The 26,329-nt window shown below is 37.1% G+C and overlaps 1 long non-coding RNA gene across 1 annotated transcript in view; it reads left to right on the top strand.

The window, feature by feature from the left end:
• LOC120491557 (uncharacterized) overlaps window positions 1–26,329 on the top strand; it is a 177,714-nt gene that overhangs the window by 98,976 nt on the left and 52,409 nt on the right. The window contains exon 8 of the long non-coding RNA XR_016169433.1: window positions 22,229–22,322. This is a non-coding gene — a long non-coding RNA (uncharacterized LOC120491557). The remainder of the gene's footprint in view (window positions 1–22,228; window positions 22,323–26,329) is intronic.

The following is a 26,329-nucleotide window of genomic DNA, read 5'->3' as shown; positions in this document are numbered from 1 at the left end:
TACATACTATTTGACAGTAGTAAAAAAGTAGTATGAAGCCAACAGTATGAGCATGCAGTAAGATTATATTTTCAAACATTCTTTGAATATTCCACTTGTACAGCAATCTCCCATCAGCAGTGTCTTTATCATTCGTATGATTAATACAACAACTCACACATGCTTGTTTTTCATCTCAGAGGCCTTCATTTCCCGGCCCACTGTTCCTTTCTGTTTTCTTTTTCAGATGCTCATGCGATGAAGCACATTCATTAATAACCAGCCTTTGTTCTGGGAGATTTCCATTATCGCTGCAGAAATCTATCACTCTGCATTTCCATCTCTTAACATGCCAGTTTTAATGAGCGACTGGGACTCCAGAGCGATTCATTCAGATATAAAACTAATGGAACGGACTCTACCCTGTATTTTACAGAGACAATTGGGAAAATGTGTCCTTTTCCTTTATTTCTACATTGATTCATAAGATATACCATAGAGTGGGTTCATCCTGCAATATCCACTAGAGATATGAGTTTGTCGTGTCTGTGAGCAGCGCAGCATCTCTGGCCTCCAGGCAACCCGTGGTTTGTGGAGGAGACTCCATTGAGCATGCAAAAGGGTAAAAATGAAGGCCTTGGTGTAGAACGCAAATGGCTGTAGCCTACTGACTGCAAATACAGGGTTATATTAACCCTGGAAAAGGGCATTCAATGTTATACTCTGCTGCAGTAGCGTGTTTCAGTGGCCTCTGTGAGAGTTTGCTCTCTAGGTCAATGCTTCCCAAACAGGGGTGCGTGTAGCCCTTGCTATAACACAAATTGTACGATTAAAAAAATAATTTAGTGGTCTATTTCTGCATTGTTAGTCATTTGATTTGTTTAAAAATGCTGCTTCATTCAGGAGTTGTCATTATATGAGTGAGTGAGTCAGTGAATCATTCACTCAAAAACGTTGATTCATTCAGGAACGAAACACCACTACTGTGTTACTTGGTGTTGTGCTTGTGATGTCCATGTCTTTCTTTCTTCAGTTGAAAATAAATTAAGATTTTTGATGAAAACTTTCCAGGATTTTTCTCCACATAATGGACATCAATGGGAACCAAACGGTTCAAGGTCCAAAAGACAGTTTCAGTGCAAACTGTTCAACTGTGTTTTAAACGATTTCGGACGACGAATAAGAGTCTTATCAAGCGAAACGATCGCTCATTTAAAAAAAAATAACAAAGTTTAAGTTTTATAAGCTTAAATGCTCGCCTTGCTCTGTTCTGTGATGCTCATGACTCTCCTGTTCGAACTCGTTCATCAAAATGAACGAATCTTTTTTCCGTGTCGTTTGGTTCATTCAACGAACGAAATGAACGAGTGTACTTGGGAAAAGATTAGTTCATTTTGACGTAAATTTCGTTCGTAAATTTCGTTCGTAAATTCGTAAATTCGAGTTTGTAAATTTGCTTATTTACTAAATAATTAAATTCCTAAATGTCCACTTATGCAAAATTATGAATTTTGTATGATTCAAAAAATCATGCGTGAACAACCCACCAGTATTTTACATAACTCTCTGTTGAATTGGTGGCCTAATCACCAATATACGTGTTTATATATAAAGACACCACCGTCTTTAAATTTGAACATGAAATGCAATGACTCTAAAAGTCTGTGAATTACTGGATGGCATGAACACTGTTGTAAAGGTTGGGTTTTATTCTTGCAGTGTAGTTGTAAGCACCACGGTTTGTTAGCCAGCCAAGTTTGTATCAGTATTGGATTGGACTGGTTCTTCAGTAAAGCAGTTCAGGGATAATGTGTATACGGTTATGCTTATCGACTTAACAAATAGTATTATCTGAGGAAAACAGACCGGAATTGCTCCCCTGTGTAGAGAGAATACAAACTCAAGAAAATCTGCTCGTATGATAAGACTCTTGTCTTACTGATGATGTGAACATCATTACTGTTGGTGATATGCAGACTTTAAGTCTATATTCAGTTGGCAAATATTAATATTAGTGATATTACGATTTGGTTTTATGGAGGCATTGTGTGGAAACCGATTCCACTATCCCTAGTATTAAAGCAGTATAAAGAAATTTCAGAGAAATGCTTGTTGGAGAGTTAATAGCATTAAAGTGATACACAGAGGTTCACACAGAGATTTCAGAAGTGTTTCCGCAACCGAGAGATCACTTCCGGCGTTTTCCGACGCTTGCGCAGACCGAAGCGGCCGCACCCTCAGATCACTTGTACGTGGCTGTGTTTACAAGATATAAAACGATATAAATACTGTTTGTTTTCTCACACAAACCGCTCGTTTCGTGTCTTAGGCCATCAATGTGTACTTACATTTACGAGTCATTAAATCATGTTTAATTTGGACTTCTCTGTGCATGCTCTTTGAGGTGGTGACCATAGACCTCCATTATATGACTGACAGACAAGAATTGTTTGACCTAAAAATATCAAAATTGAAAATACTGCGGAAACAAAGACACCTACATCTTGGATGCCCTTGAGGTAAGATAAAACATACCAAAAATTAATTTCAAAGTGAACTATCCCTTTAACTAAAACCATAAAACACTAACGCGTTACACTGTCAAAAATAATATGATCAATAAGTCATGAAGGCATATGTTTTTGCATTACTTTATCTCATTAAAATAAGTTTCAACTTTAAGGTATGTCATACAGATTTAACTCATTTTACCATGTTTTTATTGTCAATTTAATATAATTAATGTAATATAATTTAAGTTGAAATGACTTATACATCCAAGTTGATTTTACTTCAGATTTTACAGTGCACTTAAAATAAACTTCACTTAAAGTGCACTTAAAATAAAATAAAATAAAATTACTTGAACTAAAATTAAATAAACTAATAAAAACACGTAAAAAAATAGAATTTACTAAACCTGGCTTTAACTAAAATTAAAGTGGTAACAGATAATCTAAAAAGTAAAATCTAAACTTAAATGTTAACAAAGTACTAAAAAACTCATGTCAGTATCATCTGGACTCTTTGCTATAGGTCACAGTCTTCTGCTATTTTATTAATTGTTGTACTTTCTAGCACTCAAACAACATCCTGGCCGAAACTTTCTAGTGTCTGTTGACACGTTTAGTCATGAAATATTTATTTTGAGTCTTCTTGCCCGTCATTCTCTCTCTTGATAAGTGCTCCAGCTAATTCTATCCAGACGGAGGGCTGTCGCTGCACATCAGATGAACAACCTGGACCGCATGTGCCATTATAATACAGGACTCTGGCCTTGTACTGACATCATATGAAAAAATATTTATGAAAAAAAAAAAACATATCCTAATAGCATGAATGCATTTGTTCTGTAATGTGACAAAAATGTCCTTAAAGGTTAAATAGAATCTATCACTTATGGTCTTTCCCATCAACACAAATACTTGTCCCTTTTCCCGCCGTGTCCAACATTTTGCACTCCATCTCGATCGCTCGCGACATTCCAGCACTGATCTTATAGCCGTCTATTAATCTAAAGCATTACGATCCTTCAGTCAAGCAGTCCAGAGAGGCTCGTTCAGTCTCTACACCGCTGTGAGGAGCTGTGGCCCCGGGGCCCGTATGACGCCTCACACCTTTCCAGTGTGCCGTAATTAAAGCGTGTGGTGTCGCGCAGGTGCCAACAGATGTGCAGGACAACGAGCCCTGAAGCAATGTGATCCAGACCTGTGAAACTTTATAGCGTTTAGATCAGGCAAATGAGTATCACGTTAAATTAATCGAGCTGATAATATAACATATGGAACAGACTACACTGGATAAAGCGCTTGTTTTGAATTACAGGACGTAACTGATAATTTTAGATGGAAATGTTTCGATCTTAAAGAGTTCACCTAAAAAAATGAAAATTATCTTGTTATTTACTTCTAATGCTTAAAGGGATAGTTCACTGTGAAATAAATTTTTAGCTAACCTCAAGGGCATCCAAGATGTAGGTTACTTTGTTTCCGCAGTAGTTTCAATTTTGACATTTTTAGGTCAAACCGTACTTCTTTGTCAGTCATATAATGGAGGTCTATGGTCACCACCTCAAAGAGCATGCACAGAGAAGTCCAAATTAAACATGAATTAATGACTTGTACACATTGATGGCCTAAGACACGAAACGAGCGGTTTGTGTGAGAAAACGGACAGTATTTATATCGTTTTTACCTCTTGTAACCACAGCCACAAAGCGCACACGCCCTCAGATAACTTGGCTGTGGCTGTGGTTACAAGAGGTAAAAACGATATAAATACTGTCCGTTTTCTCACATAAACCGCTCGTTTCGTGTCTTAGGCCATCAATGTGTACTTACATTTACGAGTCATTAAATCAAGTTTAATTTGGACTTCTCTGTGCATGCTCTTTGAGGTGGTGACCATAGACCTCTATTATATGACTGACAGACAAGAACGGTTGTTTGACTTTAAAGGGGTCGGTAAGATTTTTTTAATGTTTTTGAACAAAGTGTCTTATGCTCGCCAGGCCTGCATTTATTTGATCAAATTTACAATAAAAAAAACTTTTTCTATTGTAATATATTTTAAAATGTATTTAATTCCTGTAATGAAACGTACGTTTTCAGCAGCCTTTTGAAAAATAAAAATAAAATTACTTATTTTCAGTAGCCTGGTAGAATGATGAATGTGTTTTTCTAAGTGAAAAATATTTAATAATTAGTCTCTCAATTAATATGAGGTTCATTGGATGTATAATTCTTACTTAAAATGTTTGGGTTTTTTAATGAATGTCAGCTCATCACGCCGCAGGATCTGTCAACTCTCCAGTGTAAACAGAACAGATATAAAGAGTGCAAATGATAGTGTGATGTGAAGAATGGTATTTAATAAGATGTGAGACACTGAACCGAACTGAAAGTGTGGAGTGAATCACAGATGGCACAGAATCAGGAATGATGATTAATTATTGAGTCTATGGCTGTTGTGTTGAGTGAGGATCATCAGAGCATGGACGTGTCACATCACATGGGTTAGAGTCATGCTGAAAGTTGTCTTCAGACAGTTTCTCTCGCACTGCTGAGGTGTGTTGGCTTGTTCACAGCTGATGGTTGGCAAAATGTTGTCCTCAAATCCAACATTATAGGAAGTGCCTATGAGTTTGAAAGTCCTAATTGCAATGTGATGTGCATTCATGTTTGTCTGGAATAAAATGGACATGTTCTGTTTTATCACTTCCTGATTTCGGCCTACCCATACATTACAGTTCAAAAATATGGATTTTATTTGTATTTTTTTATAAAGAAGTCTCTAATGCTCACCAATGCATTTATTTGGTCAACATTACATTAAAAACACTAACAGTAATATTGATAACTGTTTTATTATGTTAAAGTGTAATTTCTTCCTTACTCATGTGATCATAATGTCACATGATCCTTCAGAAATCATTCTAATTGGCTGATTCGCTGCTCAAGAAAAATTTCTGATTATTAGCAGTGTTGAAATGCTTCATATTTTTGTGGAAACTGTGACATATTTTTTTCAAGATTCTTTGAGGAATAGAAAGTTAAAAAGAACAGCATTTGTTTGAAATAGAAATCTCTCATTATAAATGTCTTTACTGTTTCTTTTGATTCATTCAGTGTGCCGTGCGTAATTCAAGTTTTAATTTCTTTAAATAAAGTCTAACTGTGTGTATACATGTGTGTATTTTTTCAATGTGTTTGATTGATCTTGTCCCAGTTAAATGTAATCAAAGAAACTTCTATTACATGTACTGTAAGGGAATATACAGTACATGAATATGTGAATGCATTTCCCAACACACCATGAATTCAGACAAATCTTTAAAAAATTAATTTAAAGTCACCATGAAATCAAAACAGACAATTCTTGTTTTTTATGGAATATTGCTGTATTCATTATAAATGATTTATCTTTTTTTGCATGTGCCTCATAATCTTTAATCAAAATAACTTCCCCTCCCTAATGATGTGTTAGTGACGTGAGGGGCGGGGCCACCTGTCAATCACATGAGATCCACCAATAGCAAACCACAACCATCTAATCACTTGCTCATGGACAAAATCGAGTCCCGCCCAACATTTGTTCTTGTTCTTGTCTCGGATAAACGTCACAATGGGGAAGAAAAGATTATCAGTTTCCGTTTGATGCTGGCTGCGATCTGATTGGTTGATCAGCACAGCCAATCAACCGCAGGACTCATTTGACCAGTTTTTGTTGCAGTCTATATTACTTTTGCAAGACCTTTCATGTGCTTTAATGATCATATAGATGGTTTGTAGATTTGTGCGAGTCTCCGCTGACGGGGATGATGCCATGGCTGATGATGTAAGCGCTCTTTATTTAGAGCCTTTATCTCAGAAGAGCCCGCAGTAACACAGGGAGGATTTCATTTCTCTCTGCGGACGGGACAGGACAGGAGGGGAGGAGGGCATATCTCTTACAGTGTGGCCTGGGCGGCACAGGACAGATCTCTTTACTTAGCAGCTAATTGATCGAGGGGAGGGAGGATGTGGAGGAGGTGTGTGTGTGTGTGTGTGTGTGTGTGTGTGGAGGGGGTCGAGAGGTTGATGGTATATGTGTTCTGCCCCATCAGTGTACTCACTCCCCCTATAACCCCGCTATTGATCATGTAATGGTATGATCCGCAAGCCTTAACCTTCTAATCTCATCTGGCTGCTGCACATCGGTGCCAAATTCTGTCGATTCACCTACAGATTGAAAAGGGAACTTAAAACGTAAAAAACAATAGCAGTGTGTCAGGAATGTGGGAGGATTTCTTTGCCTTTAGGTGAATGGACTCTCCATTTCCTGCAAAAGGTCACTCAGTTAAAGTGAAGTACTACCGTGAAACTGGTAATTACTAAATTCCTTCTAACATTCAGGAAAGTACATTAAGTCAGTGGATCTCGACTTGTTTACAGCCGATTTGTACAATATGCAACTTTTCAAAAGCAAACAAAACGTTTTTAAGATCGAACACTTCGATTTATTAATATTAACTGCATTGGCACAATAATGTGCAAAATTATTAACTTGACATGAATAGAAAAGCTGAAAATTGTAATGGTCTCAGCAGACAATAATTCACTAATCGTAATCGCAAAACTGTTAATTGGTTAACAGAAAGTTTCCGTGCTATATACGGTAAATAACTGTGATAGATCTCTTACTGTAAAATACCGTTCAATTTACAGTTTTTGAAAGTGTGAAAGAACAGCTCATTGTATAATTTACAGTGAAAAACCCACAATTCCCTGTGTGACACATCACATTTTATGATTTTTTGTTGAAATAACTTTGTTTTCTCAATTTTTGTATATTTTTTTTGTACATGTTACATGTAATGTTGTTAATGTTTTTTTTTTATTTCATGTGTGTTACCGTGATCTTTGTGTGAATGCAGCTTCTTTAAGTAAGTACCTTCTTATGGAAGAGGTGCTTGGGATGAGCTTTGATTGATCATGTGACTCTCATCTCTGCTGTGATGATTGTTGGTTGTTGGTTGTATTACAATGGTACAAAACAGATATCAATACTTCACTGGGTTCGTAAATTAACATTATATTAGATAATGAAATACGGTTTATTACTGTAAATTTTAATTTAAGTCCGTAAAACCAATAATGCTGCTACCGTATTTTTGACGGTAAAGTTCTGGCAATCACAGCTGCCGTTTTTTACCGTAAAAAATACGTTTTTAAATTTAAAGTTTGTAAAAATAAACTGTGGTCGACAAAACGGTAATACGGTAATGTTTATCCTCTCTTATACTTAAATCTGGGTTTATTTTTTACTATACTATATATTAGAATATGTATTAGTATGTTTTACCAGAAAATATTTTTCAGTCTTTCAAATTTTCACATTTAATTCAATGCGTTACTTGCCATTTCTTTGAAACAATTTTCACTTTGTAATTATTTGTGAATTTACTAGCAATTTCTAGGTAAATCCTACAATCCTTTTTGTTCACTGAGTTTGATTGGACATGCAATTGTCAACAGCCGAACATATGGGAAGTGTTTTCTCTTGATATATTATGCTATCCAAACTATATTATAAACTATTATATGGTTGGTTGTATTTTTAGTTGCAGTAATTGTATTATTTTTATCATATATTTTTATCGTATTTTTATCATAAATAAGACCTCAGATTACTGTTCTTACAAAAACGACCCTGGTATTGTCATCATGGTACTGTCCAAAACTACCTTGTCTAGTAACACAAGATCCTATAAATCTGTGAAGTCTAGTCTGAAACGGCCATCTCTCCAGGTCTTGCTAAAGCCCGAACACTCAGAGGCGTTTGCTGGGATGTGAGCAGGTGTGGGCGGGAACTTCTTGAGTGTGAAAGAAAACCTGGCTGGAGTGGCTGCAAAGACATGTGTGTGTGCGTTAGCGCGTGTGTGTGTGTCTACCTGTTTGTATTGAATAGTGCCCATTAATAATTTAGCTGCATGGCTGCTGGCTATTATTACAGGAAAATAGTGCAGTGCGTTTGGACACATGCCTTCTGCTTGTAAGTCAATAGAGAACAGTTCACCCAGTAGGACCAGGACAGAACACTCTCAAACCCGTGACAAACCCTCGCAGCTTTATGTCTTTGTCTACAGTTTCCACTCTAGAGCACTCTGAATTGCGTGGAATGAAGCTCATTATTATCACAGTGTTATTTTATTAATAGAAACTGGAGAGTATCTCATAGTTCATTAGATATGTCCAATTAAAATTAAAAAATAAAAAGTTTTATAAATGTTTGTGACAGCCAGATTAATAAGGGGAAAAAATCCATTTGTTGTGAAAAAAAATATGGCTAATCATATTATGTATATTCTGTGTTAAAACGTTTTATCATAGACAACCAACAATTAATATACTTTTCTTAATCAAAAGAAATAATTGAAATAAGTGACAGTAAATGCATTTATAATGTTACAAAATATGTCTATTTAAAATAAATGCTGTTCTTTTGACCTTTCGAAGACTCCTGAAAAAAAAAAGCATGTTTCCACAGCTCAACATTGATAATAATAGTAAATGTTTTTTGAGCATCAAATCATCATATTAGAATGATTTCTGAAGGATCATGTGACACTGAAGACCGGAGTAATGATATTGAAAATTCAACCTACATTTTAATAGAAAATTTTTTGGCGATGTTTTTTGAATTTCAAAAATATTTCACAATATTACTTTTTATGGGCTACTGTATTTTTTATAAAATCAGAATGGTGGACACAAGACGCTTCAAAATCCTAAAAAAAAAAATGTACCGACCTCGAACTTCTAACAGTATGGATGACCCAGACGACATTAAATGCAGGTTCTGGGTTTGATCCAGTCAGCTCTGGGTCCTGAAGCAGAGAACACTCTGCTAGCTGAGAACCACAGATCTAAAGCAATGACATTCATACATATTTAAGTGTGGCTTAACTGTTCAAATCCACTGCATGGGCATGTGTGCATGAGATCTATCTTAGAGGAACTCTCCTCTGAAATCTTCAGATGGGGAAGTGTGTTTCCTTCCTCTGATATCTCCATTCCTCTGTTCTCTCTCTCTCTCTCTTTAGAGAGAAGACCATTTGCTTCTTGTTTGAGAGTGTATGGATGTTGCAGTGTGTGCTGGGCTGTAAGGTGAAGGGTTTAGATTGAGGGCAGATTTTGGCCAGTTCTGTATGTTTGATACGGTCTGTTATCGATACCGGGCCTGGATGGAGTCGAAATTGTTTGGCGAGTTAATAGCGGTTTGATGATGTCACTGTCAGTGACCTGGGGAAAAATTGACCCCCGTGCGGCAAGAATCGCTAAAATGCCACCCGCGCAATTACCAACTACAGGCCCCAGCGGCCCGCTGCGTTTTGTTTTATGTCCTTCAGAGACACACTCGCACACAAGCTCTTACGCATGGATAAAGACTCAATCCTTCGCCGTCTCCCTCCCTCCCGCACACACACACACACACACACATGCATTTTCTAACACACTTATTTGCAATCAGAAACGTCTGATAAAGCCATACACATTAGGTTTATCAGTGACCTGCATTTGAGTGCGTGTGTGTGTGTGCCGTCAACTGAAATGGGGCAGTTACTATGACGATGAAATTTCAGGCGCATAATTTATTCATTAAGAGTAAGACAGCATTACATCACCTCGCACTCACTCTTTTCACGATTTAGAGGCACTTTTCCCCTTTTTTCATGTCGTTAATGTGGCTTTTGATAGGCCTGTTTGGAAACAGGAAGCTTCTTTGGTTAGTATCCAATAAATGTTGTTGACAATCAGTGGGAGTTTTTATGACGGCGTTTTGCGGCACCTGCCTGCATTTGTAACGCTAACAAATCTCATATGATCCGGAAACCACACAAATGCTTCTAACATCGTTTCTCGGGTGTTTGCGAGCGCATCCCTCTTCAACATAACAGTCCAAATAGGCTTGTAGCACATCTATTTGTTTTATCTGTGTATTGTTGTTTTTTTTTCTTCTATCCCTTTCTGTCCTTTAAAAAGAAAAGACGGAAGAAGGAGCGGAAAGAGAAAATCCTCAGGAGGCATCTATAATTCATGGCTTAGCTTAGTGGCTGGGAAAGAGCGCCATACTGCTGTTCTGAGCTTTATTTGCTGATACTCCCCTTTTCTCCACACACTTCCACTCACTGGCTTTACACCGGCACGGACTGACTTTACACGCAGGCTAAAGTTCGGTCAGCACAGGTGCAGGGTTCAGGGTGCACGCCTCCCTCAAAACTGTTTTATCTATGAGTTTTTATTTCAATCAAAGTCATTATGCGAAATCATAATTGGTACACACTCTCATTTGACTTATATTATGCATGCAAATTAGTTTTAAGCATTTCAACTAGTGAGTCAGCAACCAAAATGGGGTTTACCAGACAGGTTTCCCAGACATCGACATAGTGTCGGCCCAGATCGGTGCCGTGTGGATTCCATGTGGGCCGGATCTGGGCCGACACTATGCCGATATCTGGGAAACCTGTCTGGTAAATCCCATTTGTGGTGCTGACTCGCCAGTTGAAATGCTTAAAACAAATTTGGCCCAGATCGGGGCCGTGTGGATTCAATCTGGGCCGGATCTGGGCCGACACTATGCCGATATCTGGGAAACCTGTCTGGTAAATCCCATTTGTGGTGCTGACTCGCTAGTTGAAATGCTTAAAACTAATTTGGCCCAGATTGGTGCCGTGTGGATTCAATCTGGGCCGGATCTGGGCCGACACTATGCCGATGTCTGGGAAACCTGTCTGGTAAATCCCATTTGTGGTGCTGACTCGCCAGTTGAAATGCTTAAAACAAATTTGGCCCAGATCGGGGCCGTGTGGATTCAATCTGGGCCGGATCTGGGCCGACACTATGCCGATATCTGGGAAACCTGTCTGGTAAATCCCATTTGTGGTGCTGACTCGCTAGTTGAAATGCTTAAAACTAATTTGGCCCAGATTGGTGCCGTGTGGATTCAATCTGGGCCGGATCTGGGCCGACACTATGCCGATGTCTGGGAAACCTGTCTGGTAAATCCCATTTGTGGTGCTGACTCGCCAGTTGAAATGCTTAAAACAAATTTGGCCCAGATCGGGGCCGTGTGGATTCAATCTGGGCCGGATCTGGGCCGACACTATGCCGATATCTGGGAAACCTGTCTGGTAAATCCCATTTGTGGTGCTGACTCGCTAGTTGAAATGCTTAAAACTAATTTGGCCCAGATTGGTGCCGTGTGGATTCAATCTGGGCCGGATCTGGGCCGACACTATGCCGATGTCTGGGAAACCTGTCTGGTAAATCCCATTTGTGGTGCTGACTCGCCAGTTGAAATGCTTAAAACAAATTTGGCCCAGATCGGGGCCGTGTGGATTCAATCTGGGCCGGATCTGGGCCGACACTATGCCGATATCTGGGAAACCTGTCTGGTAAATCCCATTTGTGGTGCTGACTCGCTAGTTGAAATGCTTAAAACTAATTTGGCCCAGATTGGTGCCGTGTGGATTCAATCTGGGCCGGATCTGGGCCGACACTATGCCGATGTCTGGGAAACCTGTCTTGTAAACCTCATTTGGGGTGCTGACAAGCCAGTTGAAATGCATAAAACAAATTTGGCCCACATCGGGGCCGTGTGGATTCAATCTGGGCCGGATCTGGGCCGACACTATGCCGATATCTGGGAAACCTGTCTGGTAAATCCCATTTGTGGTGCTGACTCGCCAGTTGAAATGCTTAAAACAAATTTGGCCCAGGCCGTGTGGATTCCATGTGGGCCGGATCTGGGCCGACACTATGCCGATGTTTGTGAAACCTGTCTGGTAAACCCCATTTGAGGTGCTGACTCGCCAGTTGAAATGCTTAAAACAAATTTGTGGATTCCATGTGGGCCGGATCTGGGCCGACACTATGTCTGGGATTGTTCTGATTGGGTCACGGACAGGAGTGACGAGTGGTGCTTAAAGCGAACAATAAAATACTACTAACCACCAAAGTTAGTATATAAAATAAACAGATTTCAGGATTTTTAAAAGGGAGAAGAAAATGATTTCAACATTGTCTGTTTTTAAGGCTTTATCCTATTTCGGTGCAAATTCTGTCAAATTTCCTGTTAATAATTTTGCATGTTGTTGGGACTGTGCAGTTCATGGTAAGTGTAATACCTTTCTTTGGTTCTCTTGTATGATAAGCAGTTGTGGTTCTGTGTCGGGTCAGCTCTTGATGTCCTGAAGCAGGAGCGGTTGGGAAGCGCCGGTTTAGTGTTGAACTCTGTTCCCTCTGTTTGGACTGCTGTCCTCCCGTCATGAATAATAGAGTTGAGGAGTCCCGTGCGTGTGCCATGGCATTGTTCACAGTTTGTGTCACACCAGCGCATGGTTAACTAGGCAAAACAAAAGCTTTTCAATATTTCAGTGAGTTTGAGCTGCACACACGTTCACACACACTGAGACATGCAGAGCTTTGACAAATAAATCATATTTCCATACAACACAATGAAGTTCAACTAACTTTTTAAATTATTTAGAAATGTACTTCATTTGATTTGGATTATGAATGTAATGTTTTTTAGCAATGTGCTCATAGTCGATTATAAATGATAAAGTCATTGATTAATTGTTTTATTAGTGGAAACCTGACACTGACTCCCCTTATCTCTTGATTTAAATGACTCTTGAGTCATTTCTATAATAGAGTATAATCATCTTACGTTGTTGGATAAATAAATATTTTATACGTTGTTTTATCAGAATCACAATTAAATAATTTAGCGACCTTATGAATGAAATTTACATATTTTCAATTCTTTGGTTTAAAGGAGATGGACACATACAAAACTGGTTATTTCAAGCATTTCAAACAAAACTAAAATCGTGAGAATATTGTTAAAATTGGTTAAAAAGTACTCTCTATCTTTCTATAATCGTTTTGATTATTCTTTTGTGTAATAATAATTAAAAAAAGCAAAACAATAGCCAATTCCTTATGTACATCATTCTCCAGGAAGTGACATCATTTTGGAGGGAAAACAGCATAGCTATAGATTTGATGAATTCTGTGATGTTTAGTGGTCTTATTTGGTTTGTCTCATGCTAGAACATTTAGTCTTGTTTGAGAAAATTATTGAAATTTGTATATCAAAATGCTGCAATTTAGCAAGTTATTTCCATGCTGTTCATTTTCTTCCCACAGTGTATATAATTAATTTATAATTAATAAAACGCTTTATTTAATGTCGGCCCAACTTGACCATTTATGAATAACAATTCAACATATTCTTTAACTAAAAAAGCTTAAAAGATAAAGCATAACAGATTAATTTCCATCAATTCTCAGCAAAACTAACTGATAAAGACTTATATTAGAAATGAAAACTTATGATTATATTAGAAATGGGATGTGTGACGCACAAAAAGCGTGTCGCAAATTAATTTAATTTTCTGCTCAAAAAACCTGACTTGTTTTCCTGTTTAGTAGTGACCGAGTTGAAGGGTACTTTTTAATGTAAAACACAAACAAACATGTTTTTCATGCCAGTTTCCACATAAAATGACGTTAATGACTGTATGAATTAACCACAATGACTTGCAGGACTCACTGATGCCCATGTTTTAAACTAAACTCTTTATATTTTGATTCTGTTTAATAACCCGTCCATCAGGCACTTTAGTCTCAGTGTGCATCTAACAGGAAATACAGTGTTATAATGCAGGCGTCTTTGATTCGGGATGGACCCGTTGGTCATATATGAAGCCAAAGCATCTCCCAGCCCTGATTATGGCTCGTGGTGGTACTGTTATGCAAATGGGGCTTTGCATTATTGAGCTGAAAGACTGTCAGAGAGCAAAACAGCCAAAAACTCAGACTAAAAAGATATAGACATGCAAACACTCACATTCAAGAAAATGTATTGTCTGATGAAGCAGAAGTGTGCCAGTCAGCGCAGAGAGACAGATTCAGATACTATGGCTCTAACCAGGGGCCCTTAATGGCCCTCACAGTGAGTTCCTGATAATTACTCACTGCTTAATTGAGCCTGACTCAACATGCTTTAAATGAAACTCACACGCTTTTTGCCTCATCCAATCAGAGCTATGCGCTTTAAATATATAGGTTCTGGTGAGAGGTTGAACACTCGCATGCATCTGTTTTTATATGGAGGTTCTGGTCAGAATGACATCACCCCTTCAGTCATGAGATGACCACATTAAATCAATGTATGGATCCTGCCACCTACTGCCAATACTGAAAATCACATCCATCTATTCATCATCAACGCTCACACAGGCTTGAGGGATAATGAGGAGATTTACTTTGTGCTTCATAATATTTAAGGATTTCAAAGGCGTTTAATGTTTTACTGTCAAATGGAAACATCTTACATCTGATTTTTGAAACGAAAATCTTTTTTTTTTCAACCCATGTAGGTTATAGTTCATAATTGAATTAATTTGTTTGTGTTCTTGCAAAACAAATGTTAGATGTGCCATAACAAGATGTGTGCTTTAAAACTGAATTTATTCATTAAATAATTTAATCATTGAGTCAAATGAGAATTATCACAAAAATTAACCTTAAATCTTAATCTAGATAGATAGATAGATAGATAGATAGATAGATAGATAGATAGATAGATAGATAGATAGATAGATAGATAGATAGATAATATGATTCTATAAATACAGTAAATCAATATACAAATTTAGATATTGGACTATCTTGATTATAACATTATAACATATACTCAAAAACATTTTTTTAATCTTACAGAAGAATGGTAAAGTCTCTTATGCTGATCAAAGCTGCATTTGTTTAATCAAAAATACATTAAGAGCAGTGCATTGTGAAATATTATTACAGTCTAAATCAACTGTTTTCTTTGTGAATATATTGTAAAATGTAATTTATTCCTGTGATCAAAGCTGCATTTTCAGCTTCAGTGTCACATGATCCTTCAGAAATCATTCTATGCTGATTTGCTGCTCAATGAATATTTCTTATTAAATAAAAGTATTATTATTATTTTGAAATGTAGTGTATTGATCTGTAATGCACATGCACTAATACAGAGAGACTGGCCTCTATTGGACATCATCTGCTATTGCACCTACATTAAGTCACATCAAAAAGCTATGATATGTATGATTCATTTTTTATCTCATTCAGGCATTTCTGATCTGAAGTGTCACCCCAGTGTACACACACACACACACCAGATCAGATGTGCAAAGTTCATTAGCAGCTTTGGTGACAGTATTGACATGTTTCAAACCGTACATGTTCTTTATAGGTCCAGCACGGTTTAACCAGTGGGTTAACAAGCTCTTTGATCCTTAAAATCTCAATATTGCTCATGGAAGCATAAAATGTATTTCCAATCAATGTATTTGATCCATTCGGTTTGACTGTGGCCTCGTTAACCAATCAGGATTGAGCTCAGCCGTTAGATAATAGTAGTGGAGCAGTGTTGTGTTTTTCCTCTAAACAGGAGTTAATAACTGTATTTGAGAAGAGAAACACACAACACACACACACACACACACACACATTACACACCAGGGAACCTTTGTAGACACTTAAGTTACTCCAAAGTCTCAAAATGAAAGAAACGCCTAGCCGTTATTCAGAGGTCTTAATGACCTCATATCTGTGTGTGTGTGTGTCTGTTTATTTGAAATTCAGCTGCTGGTAAATAAAGACAACAGCACAGCACTGTATTCATCCACAGGGGTTGATCTTTACGGCTCTCAGACCGCCTGTTCACACTCAGTTTGAGGATCCACATTTATGGCACACGATGACTGTTGGTTTAGCGCTCAGACTTATTAGCAAGTGAACACACTAGATGCTTTTAGGCTTTTGCATCAGATCAGTGCCTGTTTCTTGAGGTTTGCTAGACATGTAGATGTTATTATACTTTAGATTCCCATCCCGGATGTTGCTCTGGAGATTTTAAGCATTTTTTTTTTTTTATATTGCAGTATTTATTATAAATGAATTGTCTGTGCATGCACATCATTATTTTCTTTTAAATTCATGTGACCTCGTAATCGCTAATCAATGAATTCTCTGATACTTCATGACATGTTTACTTGTGCGAGGGCGGGGCAACCTGTTACTCACATGAGTTCGACCAATAGTAAGCCACAACCATCCAGTCATTTTCCTATTGGACTGAGTCAAATCCCACAAAACATTTTTTCTTGTTCAAGTAGCCATTTTACTTGGATATGCACACAATAGGGAAGAAAATACTTGCACAAGTTTGTTCTTTTTTTTTTTTTTTGTCAAATTTAAAGGTAAAGTATACGGTTTTTGGAGAGGCTAGCCTTAAAGGAGAAGTTCACGTAAAAAAAAAAAAAAAATTGCTGATAATTTACTCACCCCCATGTCATCCAAGATGTCCATGTCATCCTTTCTTCAGTTGAAAAGAAATGAAGGTTTTTGATGAAAACATTCCAGGATTTTTCTCCATATAATGGACTTCAATGGGAACCAAACGGTTCAAGGTCCAAAAGACAGTTTCAGTGCAAACTGTTCAAAGGGCTTTAAACGATTCCAGACAATGGATAAGGGTCTTATCAAGCGAAATTATCGTTCATTTAATAAATAAATAACAAAGTTTAAGTTTTATAAGCACAAATGGTCGCCTTGCTCTGTTCTGTGATGCTCGTTCGTTACTCTCCGGTTCGAACTCGTTCATCAAAATGAACAAATCTTTTTTCGTGTCATTTGGTTCATTCAACGAATGAGTTGACTCGGAAAAGCGATCGTTTTGCTTGATAAGACCCTTATTCATCGTCTGGAATCATTTAAAGCCCTTTGGACAGTTTGCAGTTTGCACTGAAACTCTCTTTTGGACCTTGAACCGTTTGGTTCCCATTGAAGTCCATTATATGGAGAAAAATCCTGGATTGTTTTCATCAAAAACGTTAATTTCTTTTCGACTGAAGAAAGAAAGACATGGATAGACATGGGGGTGAGTAAATTATCAGCAAAAAAATTTTTTAAAAGTGAACTACTCCTTTAAAAGGATAAGATCCCACCCAAAATCCCAAAGAGGGTATCAGCTCGTCTCCAAAACCATGTCTACAGCAAATCACACATAATAATGAACTTAAAAAAACTTAAATAGCTGTGACTGCTGCAGATTCAGTGTCCCAGGGATCAAAATAGTGTCGGCCCGTCGGTCGCGTACCTGATGTGGGCCGGATCTGGGCCGACACTACCGGTATGTTGCTGTCCGGGATTGATATTGAAACGTATACATTTGAGTCATGATCCGCTCCAAGTATAACGTCACTGGTTTTCATTTCTTCCAAATTGCGCTAGTTATGTCGTGAACGCAAAGCTAAAAGCTAAAGATTAAATCACAATGCTATGTAGAATAAAGAATTGACATTTCAAAGATATGCCATTTGTGAGAATAAATGTTGCTCAATATCTTTTCTTTATCTCTGAACCTTTTGTGTCGTCTAATAGGCAAACAAAAGCTTTGACGTGTCTCATTCAGGTCCTTGGCAACTCTTTATTGCACAGGCTTCATTCAGGTCAGCTTGTTAAGTGGCTAATGAACTGCAAACACAATAACGGCTGACACGGGACGCTTGTGAGGGAGGGACCTGGAAACTCTTCAGATAGCTGACACACACACATTAGCATGTCCTCACATATAGGGGCGTGGCCTGAAACCTGAATACACACCACAAAATAAGGACTTTGGGCAAATACACCCAGTTTAGAGTGAGTTTCACTTTAAAAAGCCTTCATTCATCACCCATATTCTCAACTTGTTGATGGAATAAAGCTAAAATGATCTTTTTGCAATATCCAATATGTTGATATTTATATATTTTCCATTGCCATTGTTGCCGATTAGAATCAACATGTTTAATGTAAGAACTAAAACCATATCAAGCATTATTGGAATATTATAACAAATAATAGTTATTTATTCATTCATAGAAATCTTCATATAATTGGTTTATAATTTCCGTTTTAAATAAAACCTTTGAGTGATGCCACAAACAAACAGTTGAATCTTAACTCATTCTCGCATTCACGGAAGTGAATTACACTTTCAACTTGTAATGTTTGTTTGCTTTCGAAGTCAACGTGAAGCACAGTTTGAAACCCATTTTTCTTGGATAATTGGAGAAACGGGAAACCCAGACGAATGGTGATTTGGGCCGTCACTATGTTAATGTCAAGAAAAAAAGCTTTAACGGGACTAGATATTGTCGTTTGGGAATTGACTGAATCATAAAAAGTAAGCGTTACATTGGAATCAGTTACATAACAGACTTAGTGACATCAACCATAAAGCTGCATTTTAATAAACGCTTATGAAGACAATCATTTGTTTTCCTTTATCACTTGGGTAGAAGAATCATGCACATTAAGATAAATAAAAATAATTACAAAATAAATAATTAAATGGGGTCCATTTTAATTTCATGTTTAAATCAGTGGCGCCATTAAAACCTTGTCTTGTGAAACCAGTCTAACCGCACGGCCTCTTGGAAATTGAACGGTCGAATAAAAAAAAAAAACCTTGCAAACTTTGTATAAAATCATTGCAAACTACAGTGAATATTGAACATATCACCCCAGCCCTAGATGAGAGCATTTATACAAAATCTGAAATACAACCCAGCGTTCCCTACATACACAAATAGTCTAGTACCTCCAGACGGCGTCTGAATTAATCTTAACAACAGCATGAAAAACACTGCTTACTGATACTGAGAGGGAAAGAGAGAGAGAGCCTGTGGGAATGAAAGACATGTATGTGAGGAGGACAGGAGACGCTCTGCTCTTTGTTGACAAAGTTGGGTAATTAGGGGCAAGAGCCCATTAAAGGAGAATATTCAAAGGGTGATAAATGGCTTTAATAAAGGAGCAGTGTTTCCCTTTAACAGAGACAAATCCTCCCCATCTTTCTCATGCGCTGATAAAACACGCCACACACACACACACATCTCTTTCATCTCACCTGCTCTGGACCTAAAGCACTTCGGTGTCCCTTCTGTGGGTGTTTCTACAGACTAACGCTATATCGCGAGCATGGTGTACTGTGCGTTTCTCAGATATAAATCTTGTACACAGAGCGTGCAGACATTAATTAGGGTCATAAAAGCCTCTCTGCTTGCTGGGTAGAAATCTGACAAGCCAAACACTTTAAAGTTTTGTGAATCGTCTCTTGGAAATTGTGAGTGGTGAGAGCAAGAAGCAGCGATTTTATGAGTCCGGCCGGCCGGCTGGAGCGTTATAGCACATCTCTCTTTAAGGGCCTGTAAGAAGGTCCACACAAAAGCCTAGAGACAAACCTGAAGAAAACTGAGAGAGTGAATGGATGGGTTGTGTCTGGTATGGCCATACTAGTACAATCTTATATATGTAGCATAGGGTTCTTTACTCAACACCAAATGACATTTTATGCTTAAAAAGGTTCTATAATGACAAGAAAGGTTCTTTACAGGCTATTATTCATTCATATATTACATTATTCTGCAATATTTTGTAGTTGTAATTAAATTATTGTTTATTAAACTTAATATCACATTTTAATCATGCTGATTTTTGGAATGTTGGTATATTGGTATATTGATTAACTACATAAAATGATGTAAATATACACATTTTCTAACCCCCATATCTTGAATTTTGATATAGAACATTTTAGGGGTTCCAAATACGTAGCGCTTTAGAACCTTTTAAGGTTCTATATAGAACCTTTTCTTCTAAGAGTGTACCTGAACTGGTATAGAATTTTTTTGCAAGCATGCACACTGTACTGTATATTTGCAGAAATATGTAGTATACAGCAGAATGTACTGAAAACACAAGGTCAAGTTGTGTGCATTGCATTGTGGGTTTTGCCATGTGCTTTGCATGTATACAGCATATTCGGCAAATGTAGTGTTATACCGAGCAAACCAAACACAAATCCACATATTGTGCTCAAACAAATAAACTGCAGAAAAATATAGTTTTCTGAATGTATAACTGCTAAATGAAATTCTCTGATAATACGCAATGAAAATGTAGACTTCTGTTTGAAATATTTGTCTTTGCATGCTGCATTCAACTTTGCATTGCATTTTTTTATATATATTAGGCAGATACAATGCATACTAATATAGTAAACAAATTAATACTTTTATTCAGCTAGTGAACAAGACAGTACAATGTTAACAGCTATTTCTATGCTGTTGTTTTGAACTGTTTTCATCAAAAAATCTTGAGTATCCTGACATGTATCATGGTTTCCATGAAAATTTCAGCACAGCATTGACAATAATAATCAGAAATGTTTGTTGAGAAGCAAATCATCATATTAGTGATTTCTGAAGGATCATGTGACACTGAAGACTGGAGTAATGATGCTGAAAATTCAGCTTTGATCACAGGAATAAATTACATTTTACATTATACTCAAACGGAAAACAGTTATTTTAAATTGTAATAATTTTTCACAATATTACTGTTTTTTTGTTCAAATAAATGCAGCCATGGTGAGCAGAAGAGCCTTTCAGCAGTAGCGTACATCTACAATACTTTTATGTTTGCATACATATACATACAGAGTATATCACTATATATCAGATATATAGTATAACCCTTAATCGGGTCATTGGGTCTAAACGACCCCAATCGACTTTTACTTAATAAAAAAAAGGTTCCCTTCAGATTTTGTGACTTTTCATACATTACATTATTGATCTATACACACACACAAAAATGGTCTTGATTCGGTTGTTCTGAAGGTATGTAAAAAAAATAATTTACACTTCTGGTCTTCAGGGTTAATATGACCCTATATTGAAATGAATGGGAAATATGAAAAAAAAAAAATCATATGTCAAAAAAATTTTTTTTAAATAAAAATCCGGCATAAATCTGAAATTTTTTACACATAAATGAAGGCCTAGTACTAGAGCATAAAAGCAATGTATCATAAAAAATAATATTTCATATGCAAGCTAATGGTGTAGTTGAGGAATTGTATGGTATATGGATACAAAAGTACTTTATATCTCCAAAAACACAGCATTAATGAATAGATTAGAAGTAAACAAAAAAAAAGACATATTATTTGTATGATTAAAAATGTATATGTTTTTGTACTATTAATCAATTAAAGCCCAGAAGTGTAAACGGGAAACAAAGACCATTTGAAGGTTAATCTTAATTAACCTAATTTATTCCATCATCTTTCGAATAAAAACAATAAGATCAAATGAAAGTATCTTCACTGGTTACAGAGAACCAGATTTGTTTCCCCGTGTCTTGCAGCGTCGAAGAATATATATTTACTAAGGTGGATTTGATTCTGATTGCATATTTTAGGAAACCAGGAATGCTGTATTGACTAACTAACTAACTAACTAACTAACTAGAGTGTAGCATGTAGTAAGCTGTATATCACACTGAAACGTGTGTGTGTGTGTGTCAGTTGCTATGTAGAGATCAGGCTGTTCTGTATTCAGTGTGTGAAGAGCTGGAGTCTGTGAGGTCTCCATCAAAGCCTGAGTCTCACACCTGCACTTCCACACAGGGCTTCATCTGCCATGACACCCGGTGACAGCCCTTGCGTACCGTCCCGGACCCTCAGACCCTCTCCAGGGCAGAGATCACATCACCTTCCTGGAAACACACACAGCCAATTAAAAACAGACGAAACGCTAATGAACCTCCATCTCTCTCTCAGTCTGTCTTTCTCCTTTTCTTTCCATCTTCAGGTTCTTCAGTGATGATTGACAGGAATTGATCTTCTCAAGGTTCAGCTCATCAACTGAATGACAGCCACAGATCAAATATGATACGAATGGGAAGGTAATATTGTCATTTTTTTAACACTTTCAAAAAATGGCTATAGTATGTAAAAAAACTAACAATTGAGTCTTGTGTTTAAAGGGACAGTTCACCCAAAAATTCTGTCATTTATTACTCACCCAAACACAAATGAAGATCTTTTTGATGAAATCTGTAAGCTTTCTGTCCCTCCGTTGACAGTCTGTGACTCCAGATGTTTAACCTCAGTTGTAACTCTTTCCCAGCCAGGGAAACTTTTTTTTCTTTTTTTTTTTAAAGCCATCGCCAGCGTTTTTGAAAGTTTCCACAAAAATGTTGTTGCACCCAGAATATTTTGTTGTATGAATATCTGAATATATTAAAAGAAAGAGCAGAGCCGCTTCTAAACATTTTATTCTAGCTTCTTGCATCCTTTTGTTAATAAACATGAATGTGGGTAAGGTTCATACAAAAAGCAACATTTTGAACAAAAAGCAGAGAAAATTGCTTTTTCTTTTCTTCAAAGACCACGTTGGGCATTAGCAATGCTTCTATCACTCGTTTCTGCTTCTTTGCTTGTGTTTTGATCTACTCTACTCTTTCAGAAGATTAATATAGCTTCCCTGTTTAACATGGAAAAGCTGGAAAATTGCTTCAATGGCAGGGAAAGAGTTAAGCAGCAACGAGAGTGCTATGTTGGTGCTCTTGGTGTTCAAATTTAGTAAATAAAGTGGTAAATTATGTTTTTGGGCAAAAACAAAGCACGTCGCTTCGCTAAATTGAGGGAAAACCACAACAATATCTTGTCTTTACTACCTTTCTGGGGCTTAGAAAGTGGTAGTTGCTTTGACTGTCAATGGAGGGACAGAAATCTTCATTTGTGTTCCGAAGATGAATGAAAGTCTTACAGGTTTAAAACGACATGAGGACAGTTTTTGGGGGGTTGGGTGGGTGAACTGTCCATTTAAAGGGTTAGTTCACCCAAAAATGAAAATTCTGTCAGTGTTTACCCTAATGTTGTTCCAACCCCGTAAGACCTTCGTTCATCTTCGGAACACAAATTAAGATATTTTTGATGAAATCTGAGAGCTGGATCACCATAGGCTTCTTGAGGGATTGAAACTTGTTCCCCGAAAAGTTATTAAAGACATTGTTAAAACAGTCAAGTGACTACAGTGGCTCAATCTTAACTTTATCAAGCGATGAGAACACTTTTTGTGCGCAAAAACAAACAAAAATAACAACTTTATTTCAACTATTCACTTCCTTCTCTCTGGGCCTCGTGTCAGGTTACTAGTTTAATAACGTAAGCTTCTGTTGTTGTACGTCACACGCATCACACACATGACCAGCGTCGGCCACGTGTGACGTAGCTCTACGCTATCACACTACGTTAACTGACTGACAGGCCCAGAGAGAAGAAAAATGAATAGTTGAAATAAAGTCGTTATTTTTGTTTGTTTTTGCACACAAAAAGTGTTCTCGTCGTTTGATAAACTTAAGATTGAGCCACTGTAGTCACTTGTCTTTAATAACTTTTCTGGGCCGGCAAGTTTCAATCCCTGGAAGAAGCAAGTGGACTAGTATGCAGGAGTGATCCAGCTCTCAGATTTCATCAAAAATATCTTAATTTGTGTTGCGAAGATGAACGAAGGTGTTACGGGGTTGGAACAACATGAGGGTGAGTCATTGCTTACAGATTTTTCATTTTTGGGTGAACTATCCCTTTAACTCATTTTTAGACAAACACCTGCCAATTTGAGGTGTGTTCAACTTTTTCAAGTGGACGAGGGAAGTTTATTTGGACAGACCCTCGGCTCTGACCGAGGGAGGGAGTCTACTCATACTATGAATGAGACGGATGGAAGTTAGCGAGAGAAGGGCATAAAAAAGTGGAATTAACCTTTTTTATTTTAAATGAAATTTTACTTCAAAAAGGCCGCAGTGGTCCGTCATCTTACCCCACAGCTGAAGTAGATCTGCAGGTTATCAACTTTTACCAATTCACACACAATTATAAAGTCATTTCGAGAGTCATTTTGATTTTTCCCCACCAACAGGCTACTTCTGAGATTAATAATTCAGTTTAATAATCAGGTCCCATTAGTGGCAGTAACTCTCACATCTATAAACTGTGGCCGTGGTGACAGTGACTCGAGCTCTCCTGACTTGCACAACCTTTTATTAGTCAGATACCTTTCCAAAATAATGGCAAACATGATAAGTGACCGTATCATCAGAGATACTTAACGTAATGTTCCCAACTCTAGTCTAGAGCATGAAATGATCCACTCAATAACGACAAGAGTAATGAAACGCATGGTGTTTTGAAAGCCAGCAGCATCTGTTTTCCGCATGTTAGCGATCTCTTCCAGCGAGGGACGTAATTAACCTTGCTTATAGAAAGGTTGCCTATTTGAATTACTGCGTTTTTGTTATTTAGGAAGAAAATCATTTTCTCGGCTTCATATTGGATGAAATATTGCCCGAGACATAATTTTTATTCGGAAGCAGCTCTGCGCGAGATATTATTTAAATTACCTCTCCTTGGGCTAAATTCTGCTGAAATATCTCCAGTTTGATTTATCATGCAGTCACAGTGAGAGAATGAAGCATATGAGGGTTTTATTACGAAGAGAGAAACGTCTGCGCTCCTGCATAAAATGAGTCTGACTGAATCCTGCAGTCACATTTGGACACTGGACGTGAATTATTACAGACACAAGCCTGTCCACCTGCCAATTAGACCCGCTTCATAATTCAAGCCCATTTAAATAGTGTGATTTGTCTCTTTGCTCTGTCAGGCTTAGGTTTGTGGGTAAGAATACATTTTGTTACATTACTTTCTGCTTTAAACAAATATAAGTTGTACATACACAACCATTCAATTGGAAAAAGAAATTAATGTTTATTCACCACGGACGCATTCAAATAATTTATTCATCAAAGAATCCTGAAAAAAGCTGCATCTGCATATGTTTTCACAAAAATATGAAGCAGCACGACTGTTTTTAACAGCGATTATAATCAGAAATGTTTCAGCAAATCAGGATGATTTCTGACGGATCATGTGACACTGAAGACTGGGGTAATGATGCTGAAAATTCAGATTTGATCACAGTAATAAATGATATTTTAAAATATATGCAGTTATTTTAAATGGTAATTTCACAATCTTAATGTTTTTACTGTATTTTTGCTATATATATATATATTTAAACACAGCCTTGATTAGCAGAGGAGACTTTAATTCAAAATCTTCAAACTTAACGACCCCAAACGTTTATGTGAGTCTCATCACTGTAAAAATTAATCAATAAATTATGACAACGCATTTTTACATTGCTTTAACTCATCAAAATACGTATTATAAATAAGTATTAGCAATTTTCAACTTTTCTTATAAGTCATACGATATTCATTTTCATTTTTAAAATGAAAGACTTAAACATCCAAGTTGATTGTACTTAAAATTTTGAGGCAGCAACTTTTTTTCACAGTGATGGTTATTTTTTTTTTCTTTCATTTTTTTATTTCTACTCGAACTACATAAAACAGTCCTAATAATACTCATATTATTCACTATAATCAGTGCACAGATAATTATTACAGTATTTTACGGGCTGATAAGGGATAAGCAAACATTTCGGACTTTGTGAAAACTCAATTTCCCATTATTCAATTTTAACGCGAGGCCGTAAAGCTGCAGAATCGGTTGTGACATGTTGCCCTTTAAGACTGTCATGTTATATTACCTTGCAGATCACATTTCATGAGTGTCTCATTAAAATAAACTCGGTGTATTTTATGTGCACGTAACAGACAGATGTTGAGCTTTTAAAGTGTGATGAGACAGTGCTCGAGGACACATTAGGACATTTGTCCGGACTGCCATATTCAGGCTCTCGAGTTGGAAAAACTTTTGAAACCGATGACATCTCAGCACATTGTGTGTGTGCTTGTGTCCAGTTCGCATATTTTGTAAAAAAAATATGTGTTTTGTCTTTGTTAATCGTTTATGGATCACGTTCATAGTTAACCCCCTCAGA

Source organism: Pimephales promelas, chromosome 8, assembly GCF_988280905.1.
Source record: "Pimephales promelas chromosome 8, fPimPro1.hap1.1, whole genome shotgun sequence".
NCBI classification, from domain to species: Eukaryota; Metazoa; Chordata; class Actinopteri; order Cypriniformes; family Leuciscidae; genus Pimephales; species Pimephales promelas.
The sequence above is the reverse complement of the archived record's forward strand: the minus strand, read 5'-3'. Positions and strand labels throughout refer to the sequence as shown.